At 41.8% G+C, this 25,274-nt stretch overlaps 1 protein-coding gene across 8 annotated transcripts in view; it reads left to right on the forward strand.

The window, feature by feature from the left end:
* Nucleotides 1–25,274, forward strand: part of LYPD6B (LY6/PLAUR domain containing 6B) — a 160,989-nt gene that overhangs the window by 107,167 nt on the left and 28,548 nt on the right. For 3 of the 8 annotated variants that reach the window (XM_058548930.1, XM_058548935.1, XM_058548936.1), the window contains 4 exons: nt 5,397–5,452; nt 6,064–6,134; nt 7,255–7,404; nt 9,822–9,979. The exons of 3 other annotated variants lie outside the window; for them this stretch is intronic. The gene's annotated coding sequence lies outside the window, so the exon portion shown is untranslated. Of the gene's footprint in view, nt 1–5,396; nt 5,453–6,063; nt 6,135–7,254; nt 7,405–9,821; nt 9,980–17,962; nt 18,003–25,274 lie in introns of all 8 variants that reach the window. 2 more of the 8 variants (XM_058548933.1, XM_058548932.1) reach the window with 2 other exon arrangements.

Genomic DNA, 25,274 nt, shown 5'->3' on the forward strand with positions numbered 1-25,274 from the left:
TTCCCGGTTGCCTGGCTAATTGCATCAGTCTGCTCTCCTTTTTCTTCCACAGGCTGGGACTTGGAGGCGTGAGTGTTAGCGGTCCCCTGCTGCTGGAATGTGCCCTGGACAAGAGCCCCCAGCCCATCACTGCAGCATAGAGAGGACCCAGGGGCCTTGTTTGCTGACCCAGGAGTGCTTGGGGGCATTACTTCTAATAATTAGAGATTTCACATTTGTTTCTGGATACTTCTAGGCAAAGCCATGCCAAGCTTGTGTTGGCTTTGGGGAGGTGGCCTGAGCAAGACTGAAGAGCTTGAGGAGACTAATGGAGCTAGGGCACCAGGACAGGCTAAGTGATCCCTTCTGCTACTGTCTCTTGTGACTTACCCCCAACAGTCCTTCTTGTTATGGTTCCCCTCTGAATCCAGCACAGTCCCCTTCAAGCTGTAGCATCGGGAGCCAGACCTAATGCCTACCTATGCTACAGGCCAAACATTAACTATGGAGAGTGTAGAAATTAAACTGTGGGTGTTCGTGGCTCCCAGCACTAACAAGGGACATCAGTCACCTCTCCTGGATGAAACTTTCCAGTAAAGGAGGAAGTAATTAGTTGTGAATCAAGTCTTGAGGCAACTGGGAGTCCTTTTGTCCCTGATAATCTCTTGCTGTGGACTTGCTTCTGTCATGTGCAAGGCACACTCCGACTCTTCCTTTTCTTTTTAGGAAGAGAGGGAACTGAGGTTGGTTAAGGCATCTGAACCAGCCCTGGGTATTGAGGCAAGAGAAAGAGGACACAGTTTCTGAGAACAGTCTCCCAAAGATGCTGTTTGCAGAGTGACTTCTAGTTAGCACGGAGCATTTGGGAAAGGCAGAGAAAGTTCCTATAATATGGAGGTGAGGGGCCTTGGGGCAGGCAGTGGTCCCCTGTTATGGAGTAGGGGTCTTCAGGGTATTTGTGAGATGTTCCTACTTGTCACTTTCTTTGGATTTAGAGATTACCCTGGTTAGGGATAAGGAAATGAATGACAGCCAGTCCCTTGAGAGGGGCAGAAGACAGTGTCCCTGTGATCTTTGTACAGACTTCTCCCCAGGAATCCTGCCATTCAGAGGAGAAAGAAAAGGGAAGGGGTATTAGTTATCTAGGGCTGCCATAACAAGTACCACAGACTATGTGGTTTAAACAACAGAAATTTCTTTTCTCACAGTTCTGGAGGTTTGAAGTCTGAGATCAGGATGTCGGCAGGGTTGGTTTCGTCTGAGGCCTCTCTCCTTGGCTTGCAGATGGCTGTCTTCTCCCTGTGTCCTCACATGGTCTTTCCTTCTGGACGTGTCTGTGTCCAAATTTCCTCTTATAAGGACAGCAGTCAAATTGGATTAGGGCCCACCCAAAGGTCCTCATTTTAATTGAATCATCTCTTTAATGACGCTATCTCTAAATACTGTCAAATTCTGAGGTACTGGGGGTTAGGACTTCAACATATGAATTTTGAAGGGAGGAGGACACAATTCAGCCCATAACAGGAGGGAATTGGTATTCTACCAAATTCAAGTTTAATTTTACGACTACTCGTGAATCCTGATTGCCTTGGTGGTGTTCTTTGAGAATGGATCCCGGCCATGGGAAATTTTTTTTGAGGCGGTGTGTGTGCGTCAGAAAGGCTTGAATGAACTTACTACTTGGAGAGTCAGAATGATTGTTACAGATAAAATTATAGAACTCAAGTTATGCCCCTCATCTGCTTCCAGAATGTGTACTACTGATGCCCTTCGAAGAGGGGTTGAGTAATTACTAAAGACAGAGAACTGAGTGCCTTCTTATTCGGGGGTTTCCTGATTAGGCTAATTTGAGATCCTTTGTATTAACATTGTAGTTTCAGCCTGTTGGGGACTGGCTTCCACAACCCATGGAAGTGTCTCCTTTTTCAGAGGCAATGGATTCTTTACCTATATACTAAAAAGAACATTCTTAACAGTGTTCATTTTGTTTTTAGCTAAAAAAACTCTTACTCTCAAAGTCAATCTTAAAAAACATACAGGAGGAACTCAAGGCTAAGTTCTTTATAATTTTGTAAAACAGCTTGTGTGTCTAAATGACGTGTTCCCAGCTAACTGAGTGCAGAAGTAGTGAATGAACTTGAGCTCAGCCAAGTGCTAACAATCAGGGATGACAGCACATCCTCCCAGCTGAGAAGTTTATGCTGAGCAAAGTGGCCTGAATCTTCAATGGTTCTTGATTTTGCTTGCAATCCCTTGCCAGTGTGCAAAAATGGTTGCATTTCGTTAACTTCCTGCGGACATCTTTTGATGACTCACACTGGGCCACTTTCGTGAATTCAGGTGTGTGGTGGCGTCCCCCCTCTGTGCCATCTGCTCCTTTATAAACTCTGAAGGTGAAAACCAGGGTGGCATGCAACTTCTCGCCTTATATTTCCACTATTAAACTGTGGAAAGTTTAAGCAAGTGTGGCTTGCTGGGGAGGAGATGTGTTCTTCTTAGGACCCATGTTTCCACACAGAAGACTGGTTACCTTATTTATATGCTCCAGAAACGAAAAGCTTACAGATGGCAAGCAGGTTAGGGGAAAATGTGCTTTTCTGGTTGATTTCATCAGGATGTTTTATCTGCAGGTATAGAAAGCAGTGCTTTCACAGAACTGCAGTTTCTCTGCCTTCTTGACGTCAGCTGTTTTGACAGAAGCTCGTTGTCACTGGTCAGGGGTCTAGAATGATGCTTTGGGAGCTTTAGGCACCATGACATGAAGAGCTACAGTGTACCCTGGCCACACAGTGGGGATATTCTCATCTCACTCCAGCTTTACATATGAAGAACGTTAATTAAGATTGTGGCGGAGATTTACTAACCCTTAGGGAAGAAAAACTATTTAACAGACTTTTGTTTTCTGACTGCTGCTACTGATTCTGAAGCTAGGATTTATACAATTAATTGGTTCCTTGTGGAGTAGCTCTTCTGCCTCTTATACAGTGTTCTTAGAATAAAGTTAATATTTTAAGAATAAAACTTTTCACGTAGTAAATATTCAGTAATTACTTATTGAATTAATTATATAAAAATTGATTCTGGGATAAACAAAATGTGGTGTATACTTGCGATGGAATAGTTCTCAGCCATAAAAAGGATTGGAATTCTGACACATGCTACAACATGGATGACCCTGGAAAACATGCCAAGTGAAATACAGACACAAAAGGACAAATATAATATGATTCCACTTACATGAGGTACCTTGAATAGGCAAACTCATAGAGACGGAAAGTAGAATAGTGGTTTCCAGGAGCTGGGGGAAGGGGGTATTGGGGACTTATTGTTTAGTGGGTACAGAGATTCTGTTTGGGATGATGCAAAAGTTCTGCAAGTGGATAGTGATGATGGTTGCACAACATTGTGAGTATACTTAATGCCACTGAATCGTACACTTAAAAATGGTTAAAATGGTAAATTTTATGTATATTTTACCATAGTAAAAATTTTTTTAAATTGATTCCATGGCAGGAAAATTATATAAGACTTCTACAAATGCAAAAATATAAAATTAAACCTTATATTTCTTAGACATATATTACCTGAGCTTATAAACCTGACTGAGGGCAGTTTTTCTGTGGATCTGCCCCTAATCAGCAATAGAGAAAGCCTTTATTCCAGGCTGTTACCAGAGACCACAGCCTCAGACAGTTGTAGCCCAATTGCCACTCAGCTTTTTGTTGGGAGAAATAATAATGTTTCTGGGATATATCACAAAGGATATGGAGCCTATTACTTCTTCCAGAAATTCTAATTTTTATCCCTGATCAAACCAGATGATCAGATGGCTGCATGCTTGGGCTCCTTTTTGGCCTCGTTAAATGACTTCAGTGAATTGTGCTTTGGCATCATAACTCACTTTGAGGGATGCAGTAAGAAGCATTATAGGAGATTCCCAACTGTATATACCTGGAGGCACAGTTAATTAGTTACTTTCCTTCTGAGCCCCCGTGTGGATGATGAAGGATACTTTAAGAATTTACCCAAGGACGGGAAGGTTAATACCTTGGTAGAAATTTCTTGATGACAAGAACAAACTAACACTCTTGAGAATTGTCCATATTATATTTTATCTTAGAGTCAGTGTGATTATCTTGTGTCTGTTTTTTTCATTGCTTTGGCCACTAGGATGCTTAAAACCTAATTTATGATCTGCATCGAGTAATAGTTTAGTATTATACAACATACATTTCTTGGACTAACTTTTCGTTATGCTCTTATAGCCTCTTTTTTATGTTGTCTTCTTAACATAGTATACATATTTTATAAGTTAACTCATCCTTTTTTGACATTACATGGTACATTAGTGTGTGTGTATATATATATATATATATATATATATATATATATATATATATATATGCACATACACAAACACATAGAGAGGAGAGAGAGATTGATTGATTTTAAGGAATTGACTTACATGATTATGGAGGCTGGCATACCAGGGAAGGCCAGCAGGCTGGAGACCCAGGGAAGTGTTGATGTCACATTCTTGAGTCCGAAGGCTGTCTAGAGGCAGAATTCCTTCTTCCTGGGGGGACCTCAGTCTTTTCTCTTAAGGCCTCAACTGATTAGATGAGGCCCACCCACATTATGGAGGGTAATCTGCTTTACTCAAAGTCTGCTGATTTAAATGTTAATCATATCTAAAAAATACCTTTACAACCATATCTAGACTGGTGTTTGACCAAACAGTTGGGGACCATAGCCCAGCAAAGTTGATTCAACACATAAAATTAACCATCACAAATAGGGACATAAATATATAATAGAATTTCCTTAAAATTGGGCATAATTGTTATTTGTCTTTTACATTTGCTAAGTTGAGTGCATGTAGGAAAAGATTCCGATTCCCTCCCACCTCCTCATCTAGGTTCAAGTCTCGTGTTGTCATTATTTCATCAGCTGGTAGGGCTGTCTTCCAAAGCAGGGTTGATTAAATGGCATAGAGTCTTCATTGTGTGTGGATTTGTTGAATGTGTGAAGGTGTGAATGCCCTGACCTGCCAACGTACCCTGATATATGTCAGTGTTCTACAAAGTTCTGCCAGCTCCTTGGTAAACAGCCATTTTTGTGGAGGGATGTGATGAGGTGTATGATTTCACCAGTTATTACTATTCCCAATTAGATGGGGCCCATGTGTGTTATTAAAATGTTAGCTCACTCTCTCTGTAACTTGAACAGCCCAACCTGACTTGAGTCCAGGGATTTCATGCATTTGGTGGTGTTCAATTGGTTACATTGCTGCTGTTCTCTTCTGACAGATCTCCAAACAGCTGGAGACCTGCTTTCTGTTAGAAAACATTCCAGTTGTTCAGGAATGTAACTCTTCAGCAGCGGTGGCTCTTCCCTCATCTTTTTATCTTTGCTAGGCGGGTGACTTTGGGTGCAGACCTCTTCACTGTTCGAGAGAGGGGAGCCTGACAAGGTAAGAATCGAGGTGATTACGGACAGCTCTTGGCTTTTCATTTGGGCGCTGTGGATTAGGTGTCAGGGATCCACGTGGACTCCTGAACATCTTGGGACTCGGTCTTTCGCCCATCTCCTGGGCGGTTTGCTGGGTTTTCTGTTGCATCCTAACCCTTCGCTGCTCACTGGGTTCCTGGGATTTGGAAGCCTGGTTTTGGCTTAAGTTACATTTCTGGTGAACCCAAGGAGGAAGTCCCCATGCCCCAGGAATGGTTAGTGGATCAAAGACTCCTCTTCCTACATAATACAGTAATTTGGTCAATTAAAAGAGAATCTTCCAGAGTAACTGTCCCAGTCACAGGGGTAGGAATACGTGGGGGGAGGGGAGCGATGCTCAAAGGTGTCTAGGTCAAGTAAAATACATTGCTAACTCTACTTAGTAAGTGTGTGCCCTATTGAGCATCTGTAATTATAGGATATTTAGATGTTAAGGATTAGAAAATATTTCCTGATCCAAAATAGGATGAGAGCATTATCACAACAGAGAAGAATATCAATGTGGGCACATTTAAAGTATGTGTTTACTGATGGCTGCTTTTTACTTCATTCACTTTGCCATTTTGGTTTTAGGTGTGCTGCTTAATACACAGGCTGACCAAGTTCGACTGTCTCCATTTTCCTGGTGAAAAACTGAGTCTGAGGTCTGGTTTTTCTGAGGTCATGTTGCCAAGGCCAAGGAATGTCTTTTTGAGGCTTCAGGGACGTGAGCCTGGTCTCCTGACTAATCTTCTCCCTGGCATGGGCCATCGGCTTCCAGCCCAGAGGCCCTCTGCCTGCAAACAAACCTCCCATCTTGTGTCTGATGGGGAGGGAGGCAGCCTCCGAGGGAAGTTGTCTAGGTTGTGAGCTGATGGGGCCAGGGCCATGTTTACCTTCCTGTTTCTTGTCTAAAGAGCAGATAGAATGATTAGCATCCGTGTTTGTTAATGATAATTATATGTTTCAAGTACAAAGCGGTATTCTGTAGAATATCTACTAAGATGCTTTACTCCTTGCCTTTTTAAAAGGATGACATTGTACTACTAATTAGGCCCAAGAAAACAAGTAGGAATCTGTATATTATCATCGCTGTTTCCCACAGGGCATATTGGGTGGTGTGTGAGCTATTCCTTCAACTTAAGAGTCTGCTATTAATAAACTCGAAGAATATGGAGAGCAGAGAAGAATATGGTCCAGCAGTGAGACGTATGGAGAGCATTGGGTTATCTTCCAAAGCAGGGAAACTTAATGCCTTTTTTTTTTTTTTTTTAATGAGGAACATCAGCCCTCAGCTAACATCTGTGCTATTACTCTTTTTGCTGAGGAAGACCAGCTCTGAGCTAACATCCATTGCCAATCCTCCTCCTTTTTTTTTTCCCCAAAGCCCCCCAGTAGATAGTTGTACGTCATAGCTGCACATCCTTCTAGTTGCTGTATGTGGGACGCGGCCTCAGCATGGCCAGAGAAGCGGTGCGTCGGTGCGCGCCTGGGATCTGAACCCCGGGCCGCCAGTAGCGGAGCCCGCGCACTTAACCACTAAGCCACAGGGCCGGCCCCCTTAATGCCTTTTTAGTTCCAGTATTAAACCCAGTGTTAGGAACATCATCATCATCATAATGATAATCATAATAATAATGATAACAATGGCAATAAAAAATAATACCTCTAATATTAACCATCTCTATCACCACCATCACAACAGCTAACGTTTATTGGCTCCTACTTTCTGCCAGGCACTAGCCTAAGCATTTTATTTGCATTATTCTCTCTCAATCTGCACAGCGTTCCTATGAGGAAGGTCCTGTTAATATCCACCTTTTACAGTCATGCTTAACAAATATGAGATGAACAAACAAATATATGCACAGACAAATGCTGCTGGTCTTCCCCTAAGAACCTTGAGCACTGTGGCTGCTCCAACTTATCAAATTAGTGAGTAAGATTGTTTCATTTAGATGTGGTGGCTTTGTTTATGACAGACAGGGACTTAAGCTTCCAAAGTCTCCATAACATGTTTCAGAGTGATTTTCCAACAAAGTTGATTATCAATTCTTCCCACACGTTACAGATGAGAAAATGCTGATCTATGGAACTTGGTATTTTTTTCCCCTGTATTGTGGAGTGAGACAGGTTTTTCCTTAGGTCACAGCAAAATCAAAGCTCAGAATGTAATCATTCTCTTGCTGTACAGCAGAAAAAATGAAGCCTCTCAGGGCTTCCTGCAGTTTTGGAGCCACATATCTGGACCACAGGGATTACGTGGTTGGTTCTGACTGGCTCCCCCTGATTCTCACCTGGTGATGTTGACCTTGAATTGGTTTGCTCACGCCTTGAAGGTATCTATTTCATGGTGCAAAATCCAAGACCCATGGTATAAAGCTACTTCCAAGGAAGCCAAATCTTGTCATTTCTGGCCCTATCTTCTATTACAGACTAAAAGGAACAAAATCCTGTGTTCCCACCACCCCCTCTGCAGAGACCTAATTTGGCACCTACCTTGGTGCAGAAAGCTTGCCTCCATCTCCCCAGATTTGATCATTAATTGATCTTAACTTTTCCCAAGTTAACATGCTGACTGTGGGAGCCTCACTGGCCATAGGTGGGTGGGGTGAGAGCTTGGAAGCACCATGTGGTAGTTGGTAAACCTGCTGGCAAATAGTCAAGTGGCCTGGTTTCATGTGTGTGTTTGTGTTTGAAATGCTATCGATAATAAAGCCTCATTTGTTTAGGGTTCTGTATCAGTTATCTATTGCATAATAATAAACCACCCCAAACTTAGTGGCTTAAAACAACAACCATTTTATTTGCTCATGATTCTGTGGGTCAGCAATTTGAGCTGGGCTCTATTAGTCTCACCTGGGGTCCTCTTGCCACCATACTCAGCTGGTGCCTGGAAGGTGGTTGATCTAGGGAACCTCAGCTGGGATGACATCTCTGTCAAGTGGTTTCTTCCTCCAGTAGGCTAGCTCAGGCTCCTTCCCATGACAGAACTGTCCCACAAGAAGACAAGAGTGGAAGCTGCACATTCTATTGGTCAAAGAAAGTTGTAGGGCCATCCCACAGGGGAGAGGGGTGAAAATAGACTCTACCTCTTAATGGAATAGCTGCAAAGAATTCATGGCCATTTAAAATTTATCACAGGCTCCTAACTTTGATATGAATGCACTCTGAAATTAACTTTGTTTTAAAATTATTTTATTTTTCCTTTAAATCATCCTGGAGTAGTGATGGTGTTGTCAGCCCATCTGAGAGAAGTCTGGAAAACAGAGGTCTTCTGTAACATATCCAAGGGTATAATAATAAAGAGAGTAGTAAAAACAGCAAATATTAACATTGTTCTTACTATATGCCAAGCACTGTTGTAAGTCCTTTACATATCATAATGCATTTGGTCATTACAAAATCTTATGAGTAGGTTGTATTTTTATCCTCGTTTTATAGGTGATAAAACTGAGGCACAGAGAGGTTAAGTAACTTCCTCCAATGTCATAAAGCTCCTGGGTGGCAGAACTGGGATTCCACCGAGGCAGACTGGCTCCAGAGTCTGTGCATAACCCCAAATGCCTCTCAAGTTAATGGAAACTAATTCTTCCTGACTCTTAAGAGAGTTCTATCTTGGACCATGTCGTTTTTCTAGAGGCAGGGGGATTGGCTGTTTGGTGAGGGACACTAAGCCTTTCTGGGTACATCCATGTGGTAAAAAATGGTTCTGGTCACATTGTAGGAGACCCTAATTGGAGATAATAAAGCCACTCGTGATCCTATGGAACAGGGAGTGATTCTCCTGGGTGTGTGTGTGTCAGATCATGGTGATCATGATCATGGTGTTACTCTTGCTTGTTTGCTGGGGAAGCATTTGAAGAATGAGAATATTTAATAACGTCCTCTCTAGCCTTTCAGATAGCCTCTTGTTCTGGGCTGCAGCTATTCAGAAAGCCTCACCTCCAAAGAAAAGAATGTTGTGTTTATTTAGCTTTTTGTTTAAGGACTACCCCAGGGAAAGGGTGGGAAAGGGTGACAGTCTCTTTTATATGATATTTGTGGAACTGAATTCAGTCCAATCTCCAGGTAGTACCAGGTGGTTTATCTAAGGAAAGTGGCAAGTTTCACTGACCTTTATAAGGTCACCCTCGCAGCCATGGATGAAGTAGCCCATCACACCCATATCTTAGTAAGGGGACTGTGGTCCTTTCCTCAGTTTGAAGGTGTGGAGCACATTTAGGAGCCAGGACTTGGCATTTAGCACTAGGATGGGGAAGAGACCATCAGTCTAAGACCTGAGGGCAGTCATTCTAGCCATCTAGCATCCTCTCTCTATCAAATCGCCTTGTTATCTCTTGACTCCACAGCCAGCCTCCTCCTTCTGATGTCCTGGTCCTCCTACATTGACCCCGGTTAGCATCACTGACTGTTCCCGCTGCTGGGAGGTGTTTGCCACAACTTCTGCATACATGAGAACCTGCATGTTCACCCTAATATGGACTCCGGCCAGAATCTGAGTTGGAAGGTAGGCAGTCAGGACAGGCACAGCCCCACCAGAGAGGGCAGAACATGGGGGAGGGACTAGGGAGACCCCCATTGCTGGCTGCCTCTCCCCTTCCATCATCTCTCACCTTCCCACACCAGGAACTTCCCTGAAGGCCAGATTTCTTGATTGTCAAGCAAGAAATCCTGGGGTTGCTTTCCCCATACCAGTGGAAACTCTGTTACCTTTATAATCTTTCCCTTCAGCTAATCTGTAAGAGTTTGTGATCCTGCCCTGCATTAAGTACTTTTTCCTTTTTGGATGCTTGCTTCTCTTTTTTCTTATTCAAAGCAGCTGGGACAGTTTATCCCCCAGCATAGAGATGAAAACCTGATGGGCAGGTCTCTACAGCAGAGATTCTCCAAACAGTGCTTTACTGGTTGTTGCCGCTGAGTAGCTCAGCCTGCCTTTAGGACAGAGTGAGAACAGAACGTGGGCAGGAAGCTTCTTTTGTTTCCGAGGGCTTTGGGGATGTTTTTTCCTTGCTATAAATGGGATTGAATTGCTTCCTGTGAAACCAGTACTCCTTTAGCTCCCTCCTTTTTGGTCCACCAGCACTACCAGAGCCTGCGCCTTTGTTTTTCAGTAGCCTTGAGTGATTAACACTAGTTTGCCTTTGGCTTTGGCTAACATTGCCTATTTGAGGGGACTGGCGGTGCCCAGGAGAAGGATATGAGTGTGTGGGGGGGAGGCGGGTGACAGGCAGCTGGGCCTTCCGTGGCAGTGGTGAGCAGGAGGATTCAGTGCACTTAGAAGACTGGTTCACCACAGGGTGCTCAAGTGCACGCAAAAGTCCCCAGGCCTCCTGAAGAAGGTTTAGTCAACCGTATCCCTGTGGAGGATGGTTCCGACATGGTCTTTCCTTGAATTCGCTGCAGTTTTGACTCGCCCCAGGATTACTGGGTTTCATTGTTGGTTTTATGACCAATGTTGTAGAAAGACAATACCGGAAAGTTTGGGTAAGCCTCTCCTTTTTTTTTTTTTTTTCCTAGCAGTGAAGATGATTGCATAAAAACAAACACAGAAAGAGAGTTAAAAGAAAAAAAAGAACTTTGCTCTAGGCTGACTCTTGGCAAGGAAGGCTGAGATGGAGAAGGTTAGAATGCATATTCACACATCTGCACATGCAGCCATCAGCTTGTAACCCACAGTAACGGGCACTTTGGCAACTTTCTTACAATCCAGTGGCCCTTTCTTGAAAGCTTATTATCAACAATCCAACCAAAGCACAGCATTTCAAATTTAACCTTAAGTAGCTCTTGAAATTTCATCTTCAGGAAGTCTTTCTAGACTAGAGATGAAAACTTCCTCTGGGTCTAAACATGACGAGCCCGTGCACGATTCTCCTGTTCTCACCACAATCACTTTCCACATTTAACCCGTGAACATTGAATTCTATCTCCTTGTTTCCCCCTGTTCTCCAAATGTGGGTCCATGCCAGGATGAAAAGGGCAGGGGTGGTTACTCCGAGATGGCAGATCTGGGTTAACCACCCAGTGTCGTGCCACAGGAAGGATGGTGAATAAATGAATTTGGATAGTAATGTCACCTGCAGCACACACTCTGTAGGGCCCCAGCTTCTCTTGTGCGTTTAAACTTTAGGTATGCTTTGATCAAGTGTGTGGTCAAGCCTTTTAGTTAAGTTTACTTTGGAACATCAGCAATATGTCCAATCAGATTGTTGCTAAAATCACACATGGTGTAAACCTATTTAGATATTATCCAACAGAACTCTAATATGAGGCGATAATGTGGATGACTACTTGCCATGTATTAAATCAGTTTATTTTCTATATTTTTAGTAGCACTTCATTTGTAATTAAGCAGTATTTAAAATTTTTTTTATTGAAATGTATTTGACGTGAAGCATTCCGTAAATTGAAGGTGTACAACGTGTTGATTTGATACATTTATATGGTGTAATATGATTGCCTTTCTAGTAATAGTTAGCACCTCCATCATGTCACATAATCATCATTTCTTTTTTGTGGTGGGAATAATTAAGATCTTAGAAAGTTTGATGATTGTAATACGGTATTGTTGTTCATATTCACTATGCTGTGCATTAGCCCTCCAGGACTTACTTGTCTACTAGTTGCAAGTAAACAGTATTTTAACGTATCTCTCCGAAAAGGGTAAATTAGAGTAATGTAATATGGAAAATAGTAGGGAGACTCAGATTAACTGGGAAATGAAAATCCCTAATGCATTCATGGATTTGCTTCTGAGATTGGTTATGACTCTGAAAGGAAAAGATTTTTAATTTTCAAGTCTTTAAGATGAACTGCCATGTTAGAGGCTTTTACTTTCACTTGTCAGCATGTGTGTTTACCCTGTTAGAATAAGACATTGTATTAGTTTATATAAAGGATTCCTAAACTCACTGAGGCAGTGACCAAGAGCAGAGAGCCAGGTGGTGTTCCTGTAGGATTTCTCTCTGCTAAGGTTACAAATGTCCTCTCTGCCATTTCTCCCCTATCTCATTGATCCCTGTTCTCACCAGAGGCCAAACAGATAGTTCTATGGATAGCTTTCTTTGAATTGTGAACTGAAATGCAGACTTTAAGTACAGAGTTTTACGATGTTAGGGAGGAAGCGACATTGATTTATTTGTTCTGTTCTTGGCCAGCCTGAGAAACCTGTCCTGTCAGGTAATGAACAACAACAGCCTTTATCCTAACTAGGGACTTCAAGAGAGTGATTACTCACCCCATCATTACCGTTCCCCCTGAGTCATCCAGCCTGGCTCATATTGGTTTCAACTGAATAAGAATCTTCAGGCAATGGACTCGAGGGCCAAGCTTCCTGTTTAGTCATATGAATGATATAAACATGCCCCAGACTTGGAGCCATGGCTCATTCTGGTAAGATACTTCGTAGGTCCAGGTTTTCAGCCATGTGTCTATTTGAGAAATTATATTGTCCAGTGTGGTCAAAAGTGGCCATCTTAATGGTCAATGTAGAATGATTATGTGAGTGACCAGACCTCCCAGCCGGCCTGGTGTTGATCTAAAGGGCAAAGATGCAGCTATGAAGATGAATGGTGATTTGGGGGCACCTCTTGCCTGTACCTTCTCAGTAATGCTGCCAGTTGATCACTGAGTATTCAGTGGAGATCTTAGTAAAGCCCCTTTAAGGCCCTGTCCTTGTGATGGTGCTGAGAAAGCCTTGCCACTTAAGATGACCTGTGCTGTCATAGATGAGGACTACTGAAAGACAGCTGGAGTGGTTTCCATTTGACAGATACTACCATCCCCTATCATGTCACTGTTCTCAGTACTATTCTTGAGTCCTATTGTATATGATTTGGATGACAAATAAGAAACTGAATTATCCTCGATAAAATTTGGATGTATGAGTAGTTGTAGAGCTCAATATTGATTGGCACATGTGTTTAGTTCTAGTTCATTCCAAACTTCAGTTTATTTCCAAGTTCTTAATATTTATCTTCATTGCAGATCTAGAGAAACTTACTTTTGAGTGGGAGCCATCTTTTGAGACTTCGTTGACGTATCACATGTTCATGGAAGAGCTTGACATGTAGAAAAAAAATATTCAAGACAAAATGCAAGTTTGTGGGTTAGCCGAAAATCCTACCTCTTTTACAAATTCTTAGCTAATCCTTCCCGGGTTTAAATAAAATCAACAGTTGCTTTTATGACAGCTACCCTGTCACCTTTCTCTATCTTCGGGCACTTGAAATACATCATTGAACAACATCAGAATTAATCCAAGGCCACTAAGTTCCTTGGGGCAGGAACCTTGCCTTCTTCATCTTGAATTCCAAGGACTAAGAAAAATAAGGACTAAAAAAAATACTTGTTTTTTAAGCAGGTATGTATGAAATAATTAGTAACTGTGAAAATAAAGCAAATTGTGATCCTGAAGCCCTGACAGTTTGAAGGCATGTCCTGCAGGGTCAGTGTTAGATGGAAACCTGGGTATAGGCGGGGGCAGCTGCTCTGGGATTCTTGGAAGCGGCCTGCATGGAAAGGCTATAATGCGTGCCCTGTGGTGGATTGCCTTTACCATTGCCCATGATTCCTGTGTTGAAATAGGAGGGCTCAGCCCAGACAAATGCTAAGGAAACAAAACCAACTCTTTTATTACTCTCTACAACATTTATAGCCAAGTCCTATGCGATGCCCTTATCCTTGAGGCATTCTGACAGTCATTTTAATGATTGATTTTCTTTTTCACAACCAAAAAACAAATAAAATATTTTATCACCTTTTGGGTGGACTTGATGTCTTTCTCTTCATTTCATCACTTTGTGGGTCTTTAAAATTCCCCTTACCTTTCAGTTTTTATAACCCAAGGATAGAAATTCTGTTTTGCTCATTCTTTACATGAGAGCTTTTTTTAGTCCAATTTTTTTTTAGTCCAAATCCCCAGGCTATTGTTGTTGTTGTTGTTATTGTTGGGGAGTGGTGCAGAAGGATAAGGGAAGGGGGACTCAAGAAAGGCCACATGTTTTCAGTAACACATGGATCACGGGGAAAGGTTTTGAATAAGAAAAAAGTATTTTTTCAGTGCTCTTCTCCACTGATGAGAGCTATAAGAACATTGGAGCTATTGGTGCTGAAGAAGTGGTTATGCTGGTTTACGAGGAAAATACTCTACAACTGAAATTTGCTCTGTGGTTTCTTTCCCAGGATCTACAATAAAAACCACTAATCTGTGTGAGAACCCACAGCATTGTGATTACCCTTCTCCATTCTGAATGGTACGTCTTGACCCCAAGCTCCCTGCTTTGCAGTCTGCAGGCTCTTTTTTTCTCCTCTTTGCCCTTTTTACTCATTTCTGCCTCATTTTCCATTTGCCTCTTTACATTAAGTGGTCAACAGCAGGACACTCAGACCAGTCATCATGAGCCACAAAAGCTCCTCAGCCGCGTGTGTGGATTTGTAAGGGCAAAGCTCTCCTCCGATAGATAGGCGATCTCAAGTCTGACTTGATGCAGCATGCGATTGTGTCAAGTCCAGAGGTACAACTGAGTGATTTGAGATGGCCATCTCCTGGCCCTCTGGTCGCTCCTCTCCAATGAAGACCATAGAATTGAAAGGGACTTCGGGTCCTTTCCTTCAAGGATCCTGATCTCCAAGTGCAGAAGTCCATTTTACAGCATCTCCATTGATGGTTGCTCATCCCTCCTCTACTTGAATTATTCCATTGGAAGGAAGCTCGTTGCTTTCAGGCAGCCCATTCCCTAGTTGAGCATTTCAAAAATTGACCCCAAATTGGTCTCCTTGAAGCTTTTGTGAAGTCATTTTCTGAGGTAACTTTCTCTTCTCCAACTATTTGAAAAGTTATCAGTAGAAGTTGAACTCTCAATTTCCCTCTCCCTCCACCAAAGTTTTCATTTCTCTGAGCATCAAGTGGAGCTCTCTCAAATATTCTAATTAAGGCAGAGTTTTTAGACCTCTCACCACCCTGGATATCTGGTTCTGTAGGCCTCCTGATTAGAAGTGGATGTTATATTCCAAAGGTGCTCAGACTCGTGAAGAGGAATTTTGCTTGATCCAGAAGTTGTAACCTAAAGATGAGGCTCAGTTGTGCATTAGCTTCTTTAAGCAGCAGCACTATTCATATATATGACATGGTGTTTTTAATTACTATAAAATTCATATAAACTAATTTCTGTCTAGCAAGGTCTTGGTTATTCTGTGCCTATGCTATTGATAATTTGAACCAAAATGCATCAATTTTATTTAGCATCGTGTTGGTTTCAGATTGATGCTGTCATCTTTCACATCTTTTTTCAGATCTTGATTCTGTTATGAAACATAGTAGCTGTCTTTCCTGGCTTTATGCCTCCAGTAGATTTGATAGGAAATCTTGTCTTCATTCAAGTAGTTGATAAAAACATTAAACAGCACAAATAAAGACAGAGTTCTGTAGCGTACTACTAGAACATTTAGGGTTGAGGCTCCTCTGCTAAAAAACATTACTTGGTAGCTCATAATTTGCCATAATTTCTACAAGGATAAAAAATTTTATGTACTGCCTTGCCAAAATCCAGGTCCTGTGTGGAATTCCACTGATTAAAGCCTGGTAAGCATGTCACAAAGGAGGGGAGATTTGTTTGGCTATTACCTTCATTTGGCCATCCTAAACCTTACTATCACTTGTTTCTTTTCTACTTGCTCACAAACCAACTGCTTACTAATTTGCACCTCCATTTATTAAAATTCAGAGACGTTTATTTGTGAATCTTCATTGTCTAGTACAGTATTCAACATACGGGACGTGGTTCCTGCCTTCAAAAAGTTTATAGTCTAGAGAAGGAAAGAGATATAATTATTATACTCTGTTGATAATATGCATGTGTGTGTGTGTGTGTTTATGTTACTTTATAAACATGGTATAGTAAATAACACCCAGTAAAGGTATGTCTAAGAGAGCAGACAGCTGCCTGCTGGTGAGGTCCAGGACAAGTAGAATTTGAGCTGGGCCTTGTAGAACAAGGAGTTGATGATTAGTTTTAGAAAGGATGGAAGGGCATTCACAGAAAGGAATAAAGCCTCCATTGATAAGTGGCTTGTGCTGGGATTCTAGACCCTGGCCTGCCTAGGGCCCTCGGCCCGCCACTGTGACCTCCTGACTCCCAGACCTGTGGCTTGCACTTGGTCATGTTAACTGCTGACTTTCTCGCCCTTACCTTAACCAGTTGACTCACAGACTTCCAGACTGTGTCTGATTTTTGGCTTTGGTGGGACATTCAGGCTAATCAGAGGACTACAGGCAGTTGACAGGTCCTGTCTATAGCCACCTACATCCTAGCCACCCCAAAGATTCTACAGACAGCAGTGGTATTTGACCTGAAGGATGTCGCATGCAGCCATCTAGGATGCATGTCTGACAGACTTTAAAATGAGGGTAGGACCTATGCTTTAAACCAGTAACAATTCTACTAAAAAGAGACCCTCCCCCATACACACACCCACTATCCCCAGGCCCTGAGACATCTGCTTTCATCCTTAGTCGAATCATTTGGGAAGATTTGAAGTGGATCAATTCAGCTGCGTTTGCATTTTCTAGAGCATGAAAAATGGTGTTTCAGTTATTACGTGTGGAGAGATGAGGAATGAAATGTACAGCCTGGTATTTCAGATTGCAGGTGGAATTGGCAGCATCAGTAGTTAGAGAAATGGCTCCCAAGCATGTGAGCTGAGTAAATTCCATCAGCGCTGCATGGAGAGAATAAACTTGGAACTGCCATTGGCAGTTTTCTTCAAATGCATTTCCGACCACTCCCCATTTGCTGGGGAAAAGCTTTTATTTTTCCATTGTTGGACCTCTGTTTCCATCAAATGTGTAGCCAACTGGCTGAGATAATAACTCGAGAAGCTGGGTGGGATTCTGTTTTTAGTGTCCTGGCAGGAAAGAGAGGTGTTTATTGTTAATTGGGTACCGTAGCTGTTCTTCCATCTGGCCATTTCCTCCTCCTCTTCACCTTGTTTCTTTGGGAGCCAGTAGTGTTGGTTTTTGTACCGAAAATGGAAGTAAATGACCAAGGGTAATGAGACAACTCTTGCATTGCTTTTTGACTTAGAGGGTGGACATTTTGGGAGTCAACGCCGGGATGCTATGCTGTGGGATCTGCAAGGGGTTGGAATAGATGGCGAATGCCCTGTGAACAAATCTCATGCCTGTCGGGCACTTCATTACACCTTCCCTGCAATGAGCAACTTCAGCAGGCGGTCCGCAGAGCCTGTTGACAGGACTAAGTTCAGCCAAGTTTACCACCCGAACAACAAGGAAGCTCACACAGTGTCTACTTCTCACATGGCCTGGCACTGTCTCCTTCCTCCGAGAGTTTCTTTGCCACAATCGAAACGAAAAAGGAAAAAAATTGGAAGGGAACTAACATTTATTGAGCACTTACTATAGGCCAGACATTGTGAAACATACTTTATTGTTAATTCACTTAATTCTCACTGTTTCTTATCATTTACTTTTCAGCACAGCCCTGAAATGGAAATTTTACTGTCCTGATTTACAGGTGAGAAACTGAGTCTTGAGCAAGTTAAGCAGCTTGCTGAGATTAAGTGGTTCCTACCAGTGATGAGTGGAGCCTAAGTTCAGGATCTGAACCAGGTCTCCCTGACTCTGGTTAAATCCAGGATGCACTAAGCTTGAGAATAACTTGTGTTCCATTGGAGACTAGAGATTTCAGTACTCGGGCTGAGAAGTAATTAGGCTTCCAGCTCAGCCTTTTTAGATAGAATGCAACGTGTAGACAGTGGTTCCTTGTTCTTTCCTTTATTGCTAACCAATAATGTCAGACCTTTAATATTTATTTTTCATCTATGGAAAATGTAAAATATTATTAAGGCAGCATCTTGTCACTGCTGTGATCGAGAGAGGTCAGTGCAAAATTAACTCAGTTTTCTATCATTTTACCCTCTTCCATCCCTCCCAAATGAGACTAAACAGTGCTACCTGTATGTCCTGTCCTTTTAACCCATGACAAACAACCAAAGTGACGGAAGCTATGCAGAGTCCATGCCCTGTTCACAGAGCAGAGTCTGTCTGAGTTAAAGAACAGCATCTCCGGCGACTTCAGGCAGACACTGGCAGCTAACTCACCTTGCTTTTGAAATTTTGTTTTCCTTTAAACTTGAGAAATGCCTTTAATGCTTTCCTCCGGATACTAACGCATTGTAGACATGATCTTCTAAAGCAAACAACTGTTTTATGAGGTCCTGGAAACCTGTCGGTGGTATAGAGTCTTCTCTTTCTCAACAGTGGTGTATGCCTGCACTTACTCCAGCCAGTAGGTCTTGTCAATAAATCCGTCAGAGGCCAAGCCAGTCTGCACAAAGCATGCTTTCCGCCTTCCCGACGAGATGAAAGGCAGCCCTTTGGAGCTTGGTAGGATGGAAATTACTTTTCTTATCCAGCTGAAGAATGAAAGTGTACATCTATCAGTTTTCATTCTTATCTGGCTGCTACAATTATTGGGAGATTACTTGTTGTTTCTTTATTAGCCAATTTGTAAATTTCCAAGTTTGGGCGCAAGGCAAGAAAGTTCCAGATGTACCCAGTGATTTGAGAATCACTGACTAGTGGCAGGAAAGAGAGAGAAGTGCATGCTGGGAGGCCTGCTTTCCTCTCCCACAGCGGATGCTTAAGTGACATGGTTTAGGAAGAATCGAAAGGGAAGTTTGTGCATTAAGTTACCAGACCCCGGGGACCAGAGACCTTCAGTATCTCCTGGCATACTTATGGGTCTTAGAAAGCTCTGCAATTATGCAGATGACTTTCAAAGGCAACACAAGATATTTCACCTCTTAAACCAAGTCCACGCATCTCAGTCACTCTCAGCAGCTGGCTGACAGTGCCAATAACTGTTGTAAAATCTGGAGTGTCCGTGTTGGTGAATTTCTCATGAAGCACAGAGAGCTGCATAACTTCTTTGAAGGAGATTTTATATTCCTGATGGGGTGATTTAAAAAACAGGCTCTATTGCTCATATCAGCAGGTATGCCACAAACATAATTTTTTTCCCCAGATTTCTACTGGGATATACTTCTGTTTGCCGTGTTGGTGAGTGCCCAAGAGGTCATTTTGATTTATTTTTTAAACTGGGTGTTCTGGATATCGAGGAGTTAATCAGTTCACAGAGAGATGCTCTGAATTCATAAATTACAGTCCCTTTTGGAAATGTCTCTTGCCACTAATGTTGTTGCAAGCAAAGTCACAACCCCTCAGCATTCTCTGTCTTGAAATGGTGATGTGCAGTCCTGCCAGGGGAAAGCTCATCTTGTTTTGTTGGTCTGTATATCTTCTCTATTCAGCATGGTTTTCCTAAATTTATAATCAGTAGCATAGTTAGTTTAGGAGTTCTTTTAGTTAGATTAGATAATTCACAAAACTGGTAAGAAATCTTTTAGTCTAAGTTAAAATGAAAACAGCTATATCTTCAGGAGAAAATTTCTACAAAATTCTATCGCTTTTGTTTATTTTTCTTGACAACGAGAAAAGGAAATACCAGAAATGGAAAGTCTGTCCCTTTGTAACTGGTGAGAAGGTGGGTTCTGGTTTTCTTTTCTCTGGGAAGATTTAATCAGTGTTTGCTGTCAAAGAAGAGAAATGCTTTTGCTTCAGCAAAGACACTGTCTGTCTCGATAAACACAGTTAAGATGATGGTAGGCCCTGGGTGAAGAAGGCGGGGGAATACTTTTCATGATTGGAATACAAAAAGACAGATTTACTAGGGGCTCTGCGGGGCTTTTTTTCCCCTAAACTTCCTGATTCAGCGGGCAACGCAGTAGCAGGTACAACGTTATATGCTGTTATACAAGTGAAACCAGCCGATTTAATGATCCTCTGCTTCTGGGTCATAATTCTTTAGTAACGAGAATTCCAAACCTGCAGCGCTTCTTTATCTTCCCCAGGGCACACACATCCCTTTTCTTAAGGTGGCTTTTTTGTCGTTGGTGGTGGTGTTTTTTGTGTTGTGGGGGGGTTGTCTTAGTCTGCAAAAGGAGACTAAAGTGAGGGAAAAAAGCAATAAGCAAGCACTGAAAAATGAATGAGTTGGAGAAAAGTGTTAACCAGACCCTTTTCTTACTGGAAGCACCCCAAGTTTATTGATTAGCAGGAGGCCTAACACTGAAACAAGCTCCGGGTGTGCACTGCGCCCACTGCTCTGAGCCCACCCTGGCTGGGTGTGTGCAGCGGCTGTGTCCCCATCTGTGCCCCTGCTGCCCGTGCTGGTCTTCCTAGGGCATCGGGCACTGGCTCTGCCTCAGGCACAGTAAAGGGCCTGGAAGGAATCCCAGCCCCGGGGCTTCAAAGGACATTAAATGATTTTTGTTTTCCGAGTTCTCAGTTGCCCAGATCTCACTTTCCCCACCCCAGCTTTATTGAGGTAAAATTGACAAATAAAATGGTATGTAAAATTGACAAAGTTGTGTTAAGGTGTACAACATGATGATTTGATATATGTATACACTGTGAAATGATGACCCAAATCAAGTGAATTAACACATCCATCACCTTGCATAGCTACCTTTTTCTCGTGGTCAGAACACTTAAAATCTACTCACTTAGCAAATTTCAAGTGTACAATACAGTATTATTACCTATAATCACCATGCTATACATTTGATCCTCAGAACTTATTTATCTTATAGCTGAAAGTTTGTGCCCTTTGACTAGAATCTCCACATTTCCCAGCTCCTGGCAACCACCATTCTACTCTCTGTTCTATGATTTCGACTTTTTCAGGTTCCAGGTATAAGTGAGATCATCCTGTATTTGCCTTTCTCTGTCTGGCTTATTTCACTTAGCATAGTGCCCTCAAGGTCCATCCCTGTTGTTGCAAATGGAAGGATTTCTTTGTTTTTTGTGGCTGATAATATTCTACACGCATATACCAAGAAAATATATACCACATTTTTTTTTATTCATTCATTTGTTGACGGACGCTTAGGTTGTTTCCGTATCTTGGTTATTGTGAATAATGCTGCAATGAACACAGGAATACAGATATCTCTTGGAGATACCGGTTTTGTTTCCTTCAGTGGTATACCCTCAAGATTGCTGGATCATATGGGAATTCTATTGTTAATTTTTTGAGGAATCTTGAAACTGTATTCCATAGTAGCTATACCAATTTACACTCCCACCAACAGTGCACAAAGGTTTCCTTTTCTCCACATCCTCGCCAACATTTGTCATCTCTTGTCTTTTTGATAATAGCCATCCTAACAGATGATATCTCATTGTGGTTTTGATTTGCATTTCCCTGATGATTAGTGATGTTGAGCACCTTTTCATGTGCCTGTTGGCCATTTGTATGCCTTCTTTGGAAAAATGTCTATTCAGATCCTTTGCTCATTTTTTAATCAGATTGTTTTTTTCGCTATTTGAGTTATATGAGTTCCTTACATATTTTGGGTATTAACCCCTTATTAGACATTGATTTGTAAATATTTTCTCCCATTCCATAGGTTGCCTTTTCATTTTGTTGATTATTTCCTTTGCTGTTCAAAAGCTTTTTCAGTACCCAAGTGAAAGCAGTTGAAAATACCCCTCAGGTGGCCTCACCCGCTCTGTGATCTTGGAGCGGGCCCTACACCTCTCTGTCCTCCTTTCGAATCTGTCTGTGCCTGGGATTGGACTAGATCAGTGGCTTCTCAGATGTTTTAAGCTATGGAACCCTTTACCCAAATGAAATTTTAAAAAATATCATAATAAAAGCAATTTTACAAAATTAGACCTATTCTCATTTAATTCTGGTTGTGAGACCAAGAGTACCCCCACCCCACTCAAAGCCCCTCATCTGTTGGAACCCCAGCAGGCCTGTGGGGCTACCTCCAGTCCAGCCTGATAACAGGCTGCCTGAGTGTAGGAAGTCACACTAAACCAAGGCCTGAAAATGCAGGTAATTGTACCTTTGTCAATCCTGAATCCTGGAGACAGCGTATCTTACAAGTTTTAAGTTGACCGAACTAAAATGACTTAATCCATCATAAATTTGCAAGCACTAATCATCCTTCTCTTTTATATGCCCTATTCCTGGTAACCAGAGTATTTTTATTGTTGCTTTAGAGTATTTTGCTGTTGTTCAGTGATGTGCAGATGAATGTGGGTGATGAATTCTGTAAAGCTTACCCATCTCAACATCTCAGAACTATACCAGCCCCTCTGCCCCCCGTCCTGAATTCCAGAAACCCAAACTCTTTGCCCCACGCCTGCCACCTCTTTAACCCCTCTACCACGTGAACATCATGTTGACTTTCTTAAACTCTATATTGATCATGTCAGCCTTCTTCAAAAGATAGTTTAATTGTTTGAAAGACCAAAATTCAACTCCTAATTCTAACTTTCTAAAAGTTCCCTGATTATTTAATTTTCCTATCAAACCCTATTTCCCACTTCCTTCTAACATACATCCCATGTCAGTAAGTCATTCTCTCCCTATTCTCTGCCTCCAACCCCATGGCCATGCTCTTTGCCTATCTCCCCATGAAGACTCTACCTCCTTTTTGTTGCTTCCCAGTACCCCTTACAGTTCACCCTCAAGTCCTTCCATGCTCCCTCGTCTCCATCCCATGGTACTTAGCAAGGAGGCTGCATGATATGGCAGCAAAATTACAGAACAAGGAGGCAATGCTAGGACAGTAGTCCTGGAATTCTGCCACTTGGACACAACATGCAAGTTGTCCTTGGCTGAGCCCTTGACCTCTTTGGGTCACATTTTCCTCATCTGTAAAATGAGGTTAATAACACAGTATTTCCCTTGCCTACCTTACCATGTGGTTGTAAGAATCAAAAGAGATATTCTATGTGAACGCACTTTATCTAATTTAAGCACTCTTCATTATCCAGCTTGTGTTCTTAAATAATAATAAGGTATTATTATCACTTATTGTAGCCTATAGCACTTGTTTTTGTTATTAATCACACCTTATATTCACTCCAGTTATTTCATGTGTGATGTCTATTCTCATCAGTTCTTTAGGTCAAAGATTTTTCTTATATTTTAAAACTCCACAGTGGTTATCAAACTGCTGACCACTCAGTAGCTACTTCATATGGATTTGTTTCCTAGAACTTTGATCTCTGATGTTCTCCAAGTACCTACTATTTTTGGTATGCTGGCAGTAGAGGTTCTTTAATTATCAAAAGGATACTTGAAATTCTGCATCCTCCCAAAGCAAGATTGAAATTCTAAGGATTTAAAAGGGATGTGGAAGACCTTAGAAACTGGGTAAATATATCGTTTGGGTGAGATACTCTCTTGAAACTAACTCAAGGTGAACTCAGTTCTAGGACCAGTTGGAGTGAATTTGGCAGTCAGTCCTCGAGTCGGTGTAACCTTTATTAAAACTCTGTGTGTGCTCACAACCAATAGGGAGAAAGTCCCAGTGAGTGAGGATGCTGCCCAGACTATCATAACTTCACCGGGATTCACTGAGAAGGCTGCTTCAGTCTGAAATAGCAAAAGAGCCATTTGCTGGCTTCAGGAGATTACGTATTTTAACAGTCCACGTGACTTTGCATTCAATTTTTTCATAGTCAGTTATATTCTCTGAAAATAGGTTCTTAAGTTACATGCATTGTAAGAGTGGATGCTCTTAGGGCTTCAGTATGGGGATGGCAAATACTTCATGTATGTGAAAATTATTTCATTTAGATCACAGGGAAATGCACCTTTTGTTTTTGATAACTAGAATGCCTTCAGGAAAATAAGGTGAACATGTTGCAGTAAACTCTCGGGGTGGAGGGGTATACTGGCTACCTCTTACTACACTGGGGATTTAATTTGTGATGGGTAAGCCTAGTGATCAGTAAAACTTGATTTTTCCCTCTTTCAAGCTTGATATGTGTAGTGTACTTTATGCTTCTGGAAGAATTGAACTTTGTTGGAAGGGTGAAATTTCCAAACCAAGAATGGGGATGTGGGAGCTATGAGTTTGCTGAAAATCCTCAAACTACCAGGATACCCAAGTCCTGGTTTAGGATGTGTAGACTGAGCCTCAACATGATGCCTGGTCAGTGCTGTAGATGTAAGCGCCTGTCTGCACCCATTCATTCACTGTGGTAATATCTGCGCCAAGTCTCAGCCAGCGCACTGCTTCATTTTTTTAAAGAAAAAAATTTTTTCCTAAGACGTTTCCTCTACTTGGCCAAACCAAATGTGTGTATATTTGTTCTTTGCAGATTTGCTTATTTTTGGAGCCTCCTGCATGGTTTCAGTGTTAACAATATGTTTTGCTACCTACAAAAGCTACGGGAGTCACTAGCATTTTTAGAAAAGGAAATGTAGTAAAGTTAATCATTCTCCATAATCCATTGTCCCTATAGCAACTGCCACGTGTCTGCCATTTGTACATGGACTGCCTTCATCACTGTATTCAAATCAGTTTAGGGCATGAACCCTGTCTTACTTAAATTTTTATTTCTGGTTCCTCATACGGTACACAGTAGGTGCTCAAGAATGTTTATTAAATGAATAAAAAAGGAATATATAGAGCCAGCCCTGATGGCCTAGTGGTTAAAGTTTGGCGCTTACTGCTTTGGTGGCCTGGGTTCGTTTCCTGGTCGTGGAACCACACCACCCGTCTGTCAGTTGCAATGCTGTGGTGGCGAATCACATAGAAGAACTAGAATGACTTACAACTAAGATATACAACCATGCACTGGGGCTTTGGGGAGGAAAAACAAAAAAAGAATATATATATATATGTACACACATACAAATACATGTATATGTGCGTGTATATATATATACTTATATATATGCATTTTCAATTTTAAA

The sequence above is a fragment of the Diceros bicornis genome, chromosome 10 (assembly GCF_020826845.1).
Source record: "Diceros bicornis minor isolate mBicDic1 chromosome 10, mDicBic1.mat.cur, whole genome shotgun sequence".
In the NCBI taxonomy this organism is placed as follows: Eukaryota; Metazoa; Chordata; class Mammalia; order Perissodactyla; family Rhinocerotidae; genus Diceros; species Diceros bicornis.